Below are 6,000 nucleotides of genomic sequence, written 5' to 3' on the forward strand. Positions count from 1 at the left end.
AATAAATAAAATAGTAAATAATAAACTGGACTTCTAAATAAATATATATAAAAGTAAAATATAGAAATAGTAAGTTAATAAAAAATAAAAAGGAATAAAATAAGAAATAGTTAAATTAAGAGAAATATTAAATTAAGTAAAACTTAAAATAAAGAAATAAAAGTTGGCATGTTGACACATGGAATGTGTGCATGCAGATCCCCTTTCCATTTGGAACCGTTTGGTCTATTTAATGGACGATGAGCAGGATGGGATTCATCCATTCTCTTGCGAGAAAAGTGTTGTGAGACAAAGGATTCCCTGGAAGTAGTACATTGATTGAGTGCTCGAGGGTGGCCAACTATAGAAATATTATGTGCAACTGAGCCTACAGTTGTGTGGAGATTCATCCCCAAAAATTTTGTTGCGGTTAGCAAGAATCAAATAATGTTCACTTTGAAATCACAGGTAAGGAATATTTTCTCTACATGTAAGTTATCTCTACTTGTTTTTTACGAAATTTCTATGCTAATTAGATGAATAATTTGTTTGATGATTATTAATTCCATAATTAATATAGTTAGTTGTATATTTAATTGTGGGTTGCTACCAACATAATGCATTAAGGTTTGTTGTATATTCTAAGAAATGGTTCTATGTAATCGCTATTTCTATCAAGTGCCACTCATGAATATAACAAAAATCATTGATTTATGTTAAATAGAATATTCTCAAGCATGGAACACACCTTTAAAGTGTCATTTTACCATGAAATTATGAATATAAAATTCTTTCCAAGTTTTCTAAGACATACAACCCATTTTTGTATTGATTCAAAACAAATAAGCCTCTTATGTATGACCATATATAGAAGGTCATATAGACATGAGATCATTTCTTCATCGTATGAGGCCCAATTCTTGAAAATTCCTCTGGGAAGGCTTCTATTACCAACATCATCGTAAGAAATTCAAATATAGATTATACTTATTACTAATAGTGTGTTTATGCTTAGATCGCAGTATGGCTCTCAAAAGAGTACCTAGTTGAAGCTCAACATCAACAGTTTGTGGACATTGATAGGGTTAACTCAACATTACAGAGTTTACCATTCAATGTTGATGGTACATGAGTACCTTGAACAAATGGGTATATTTTTTCAAATCCTTGATCAATGAGACTTTGTTCTAAATTTGCATTGCATGATCTTTTGGTGATTATCCAAAGATCAGAATTCCAAGAGGATAACGCATCTTATGTTATTTTTAGCAGGTTCCCAATTTAGACTTCTAGAGAGATAATTTTACTATGAGTTTCTAGTTCAAGATCCCATATATATTTTTAGAAGGATTCCATTTCAAGGCAATAGATATATTTTTAGAAGCTTTTCCTCTACCATCAAATTGGCATTCAAATTATGGACAATGCATGCAATGAGGAGGATAGTGAGATGGGAATTTTCATAATCTTAATTTGACTATTTTTGGAAATTTCTATTTTAGAAACTTGATCTTTATAAATAATCGATGACCATTTTGCAGACCCAATATTAAGTTCTTCAATTGGATACTCATATTTTCAAGGTTCACAATCTTGGAAAATTTTTGAAATTTTATCTTTCTTAAAATTTGGGATAGGTTCAGATAATCATTAAAGAAATAAGCACAAGGTTTCATTTGCGTAAAGTTCTAAGATATTTTGGCCTAGGTCAAATCCAATCAAATTTGTGTTGACATTCTTCCTTGCTCTAAGTGAAACAACTACACAAGGTCATATTCACGAAGATGGGCTAGTTTTGAAGGAGGCCACTTGAAGGTTATAGTTTTGAAGGTTATACGTTGTTTGATCTGCATCCAAAGAAGGAATTACAAAGAGTGGAAGTTTAAGAGATTAAAAAGGGTATAATTTTGATAGTTAAACATTGTTTCATCTATGCCCAAGCAAAGAAGGAACTATAGAAAGGGGAAGTACAAGATATTAGAAAATGTATGCAGTTCATTCCTAACAACCAACTTTTCAAAATATGCAAGACATTTTTTGCAAATGATTACTAAAATCCCAAGTGGTAGTCGAAAAATCAAAGGTGGAGGTCATGTAGAAGCAACTGAAATATGTCCAGTTTCAATGCAAACCTAATTTATTCCCAAAATCCCATCGAAACCTTAGTTAACTCTTGAGCTCCTCTGACCCCAATTATCACTACGATGTGCCCGACTATAATGACATTTCAAAAAGGAATGAGGCCTCTTTCATTTCACGCAAATATAACACCATAAAGAATTATAAGGGAAAGAATGCATGTCGAGGTCTCTAATTTGAGACTTTTCCTGTGACATGAAAAATAGAGGTGAATATTTAGAGAGATTCATTAGTTAATGAGCTATAGATCTGTATAATTAACATGCACTGCATGTTAATCGTTATATAAGAGAGTCATTTCAGAATTCCCTAAAATAAACTAAAAATAGAGAGATGGGTTCCCACAAAGGGAATATTTTGTCAATGTCATCTCCTAGGGTTTTAGCAAAGAACAAAAAATTAAGAAGATTCAAGCAAGATGTAGAATTAAGAAATGAAACCCTAATTTTATTTCAGGTTCCATACCTCAACATGCATGAATATTCATAATTTGAGTTCTAGCCATACTGTGAAAATATTAACCCTTTTCGTGGCTATTAAAAATCATGGAGACATTGGATGGAGCAAGTGATACGGGGACCCTCCATTTTGCAACAACATCTCCCATGAACCTAGCTCGGATTAGGAAGACAAATAAAATATTAGGAAGACCAAACAATGACTAAGAAATTACATTTATTTGACCTAATCTCTTTTCTACTCAATGGCGGAGGAATCTTCTGCACATTTGATTTTGTAGCCTGCCTATCTGCGCCTAATAGAAGACCAAAATTGAATGGATTCAACCATCAGGACCCATTAATGTCTCCCTATAAGGGCTATTGTGGTCCTCTGTTCCTTATAATACATTTCCTCCCCACAAGATCCCTTGCACTCTTCTACTCCTTACAGTATTCCCCGCAAGGGCTCCTGTGCTTCTTTTCTCCTCACAATATTTTTCCCAATAATAAAAAGGGCCATGACTCAGTGGTTCCCACATCCATCTGTAACGCTATCAGGGTACAATACAAGTCCATCCTTAGCATCTTGCCACACTTTCTCACCACTACTCGCTTTCTCTGAAATTCCTTCCAATACAATACAAGCTTAAGAAGAACATTATTCTGGGTCAAATGATTAACTTTTTCTAATAGAAAGGGCAATCTAGGTGATTCTACTCACTTGTTTCAAGCAAATGGGTCCCAAACATTCAAAATTATGACCTGTAAAAGTTGGATACGTGGAGAAGTGCAGACGCAACAGAATGCACCAGCTCCTCCATGCAAGAATTCCTCAACCTCTTCTCAGTGTAGCTATTGTAGCAATTATATAGACTCTTGAAATTCCTCTCACTTTGATGGCAGTGGATGACCTAAACTTGACACGAGTCAACACGGGCACTAAAAAATTCGAGGATTTTGTGTTTGGGTGCACATTGAATAGCCAAGGGTTTACCGAGGCTTGAATAATGGGGCTTGATAGGGGTAACTTTTCACTAATTTCTCAGATAAGCCACAAGATAGGTCACAAATTTTCATATTGCCTCACTCCTGCAAATTCTATTAAATATAGCTCAATGTTCTTCGGAAAACATGCAACTCTCAAGGGTAAGTATGTGGTAAATACACCTCTCATAAATGCAATAAATGTAGATGTGAATTTTTTTTATTTGTATGTGAAGGCAGTCAATTTCAGCGGTCAGATCCTGCCAATACATCCATGTGTGTTTCAAGTTACAGATGGATCTAGAGGCACTAATAATTGATAGTGGCACTATCAAGCTCTCATGCTCCTTAACCCCATGTGTGCCTCATATCTCACCAACTGTGTCTACATTGTTCTCATACTCTTTAACTTCTCTCTCATGCTCTTTAACTTCGTCTATGCTTATCTCCCTTTCTACGCAATTTATGATATTTTTCCCACCAATAAATAACAATTTAATATATTGAGACAAAATGATAATTTTAAGAGGAAACTTTCCTCTTAAACAAATTCCTTTTCCCCACAAATAAATAACTAGCACAACCACATTAATGCACATAGTTAGTATACGATAGACATAGACCTATATTAAACCTATGCACAAACATATTAAATTAGATTATTAAAATAATATATTATATATAACATTTACTTAAAATAAATTAAATTATAACACTTATTAAATTAAATTATTATATATCATTTACTTCATTATGCCTATATTATATAACATTTACATTCAATTAAACATTTCATTACGCAAGTACTATATAACATTTCGCATGAGCGTGTTTTTTGGGAACCGGTTCAAAGGTTGATCACGAATATGATGAGAAATGAATAAATATAAGGTGAGATATCATGAACTACATCCGTATCACCATGACACCATCAGGTAGCATGGTGACTTGTTAGGCGAGAGGTAGCGTGGTGACTTGTTAGGCGAGAGGTGTATCTGTTCAAATTATTTATTTAAATATTTAGTAAATGTTTTGTAACACACCAGAGATGACCCTCCAACCATCCTCTGTGAAACCACAATGTTTGATCCATACAAATATTCCTCCAGCATTCAATCCTATGCATTAATTTATTAAAAAAAAATGGAAACCTACATCTAGCAGTTGAAATAAGTAAACCTCTCGGCATAATAATTTAATATATTATGACAAAAATGATAATTTTAAGAAAAAACTCTTATTAAACAAATATCTTAAATACCCCTTTTGTGTAGTAGTGCCTCTATAGAAATCCTTGCGATTTTTGCGCATGCTAGAAGGTCCACATTGAAAACCTATTGACGAGACCTTGTAGCAATCAATTCTTCCATAATTTTTTCATCCAATTGCTCATAGCATGTGTTAATTATAGGCTCCATGATGTCACTAGAGAGTGCTCCAGAATGCATCTCTTTGCACTTGTAGTTGAAGCCCCAGCCACTGCACATGGCTTGCTATTGTGGGAAAGCAATGAGGGTATCAAAGTAAGAAATGATGACCTCTTCTACTCTCTTGATGGGCTTGGAGCCATGAATAAACAAGAGGAGGCTGCCCACTTCTATCCATTTCAAGTTCGGCCAGCAAGAATGGTTATTGAAGACGTTAGGAGCAGAGTAGTCAAACAAGAGGAGGGTTGGTAAGCTCTTCACATCCTTAATCATGCGCAACATTTAACATTTGAATTTCCATTTCCCTCTCAATCTTATGCTTGTGTACGCCTCTCAATCTTGTGCTTGCGTACATCGGGTGACAAAGGAAACCGAGTGGCAGAGACGAACGAAGAGATGGATCACCAATGTAGGCAAAGATTATTTCTTAGTCACTAAGCCAATGATTGGTTTAGTGACTGCTATTATGATTATAGATAAGCCAATGGATCGCTATACATGACCATGGTCTTATGCATGTGTACGCCTCTCAATCTTGTGTTTGCGTACATCGGGTGACAAAGAAACCGAGTGGCAGAGACGAACGGAGAGATGGGTCACCAATTAATGTGGGCAAAGATTATTTCTTAGTAACTAAGCCAATGATTGGTTTAGTGGCCGCTATTATGATCACATATAAGCAATGGATGGTCATACATGACCATGGACTTTTGACCAATCACTCAATTTTCTGTTTAGCACCTCCGCAGCTCTCCTGATTTCCATCATGTTGACAGGGCTGAGTCCCGGAATCCGATGCAAGTGGTGGATAAGAATGTAATTTAAATGTGTTCGACGAAGGATTTTAAGAGTAGTCTTTAAGTTTAACTTTTTGAAAAGTTTTTTGGTTTATTTTTTGATCTAATTTGTCTTAAATTCTGCAGTGATTCATTGAAATCACAAGTTTGATGGGTGAACTCTTCACAATCCCCAGAATGTTTCTAAAGATGCTGAATCCAGGTATGAAATCAAAAAACCAATTTAAACAACAC

This window comes from Pinus tabuliformis, chromosome X, assembly GCF_031772625.1.
Source record: "Pinus tabuliformis cultivar Carrire ecotype Pingquan chromosome X, CPIR1, whole genome shotgun sequence".
Lineage (NCBI taxonomy): Eukaryota > Viridiplantae > Streptophyta > Pinopsida > Pinales > Pinaceae > Pinus > Pinus tabuliformis.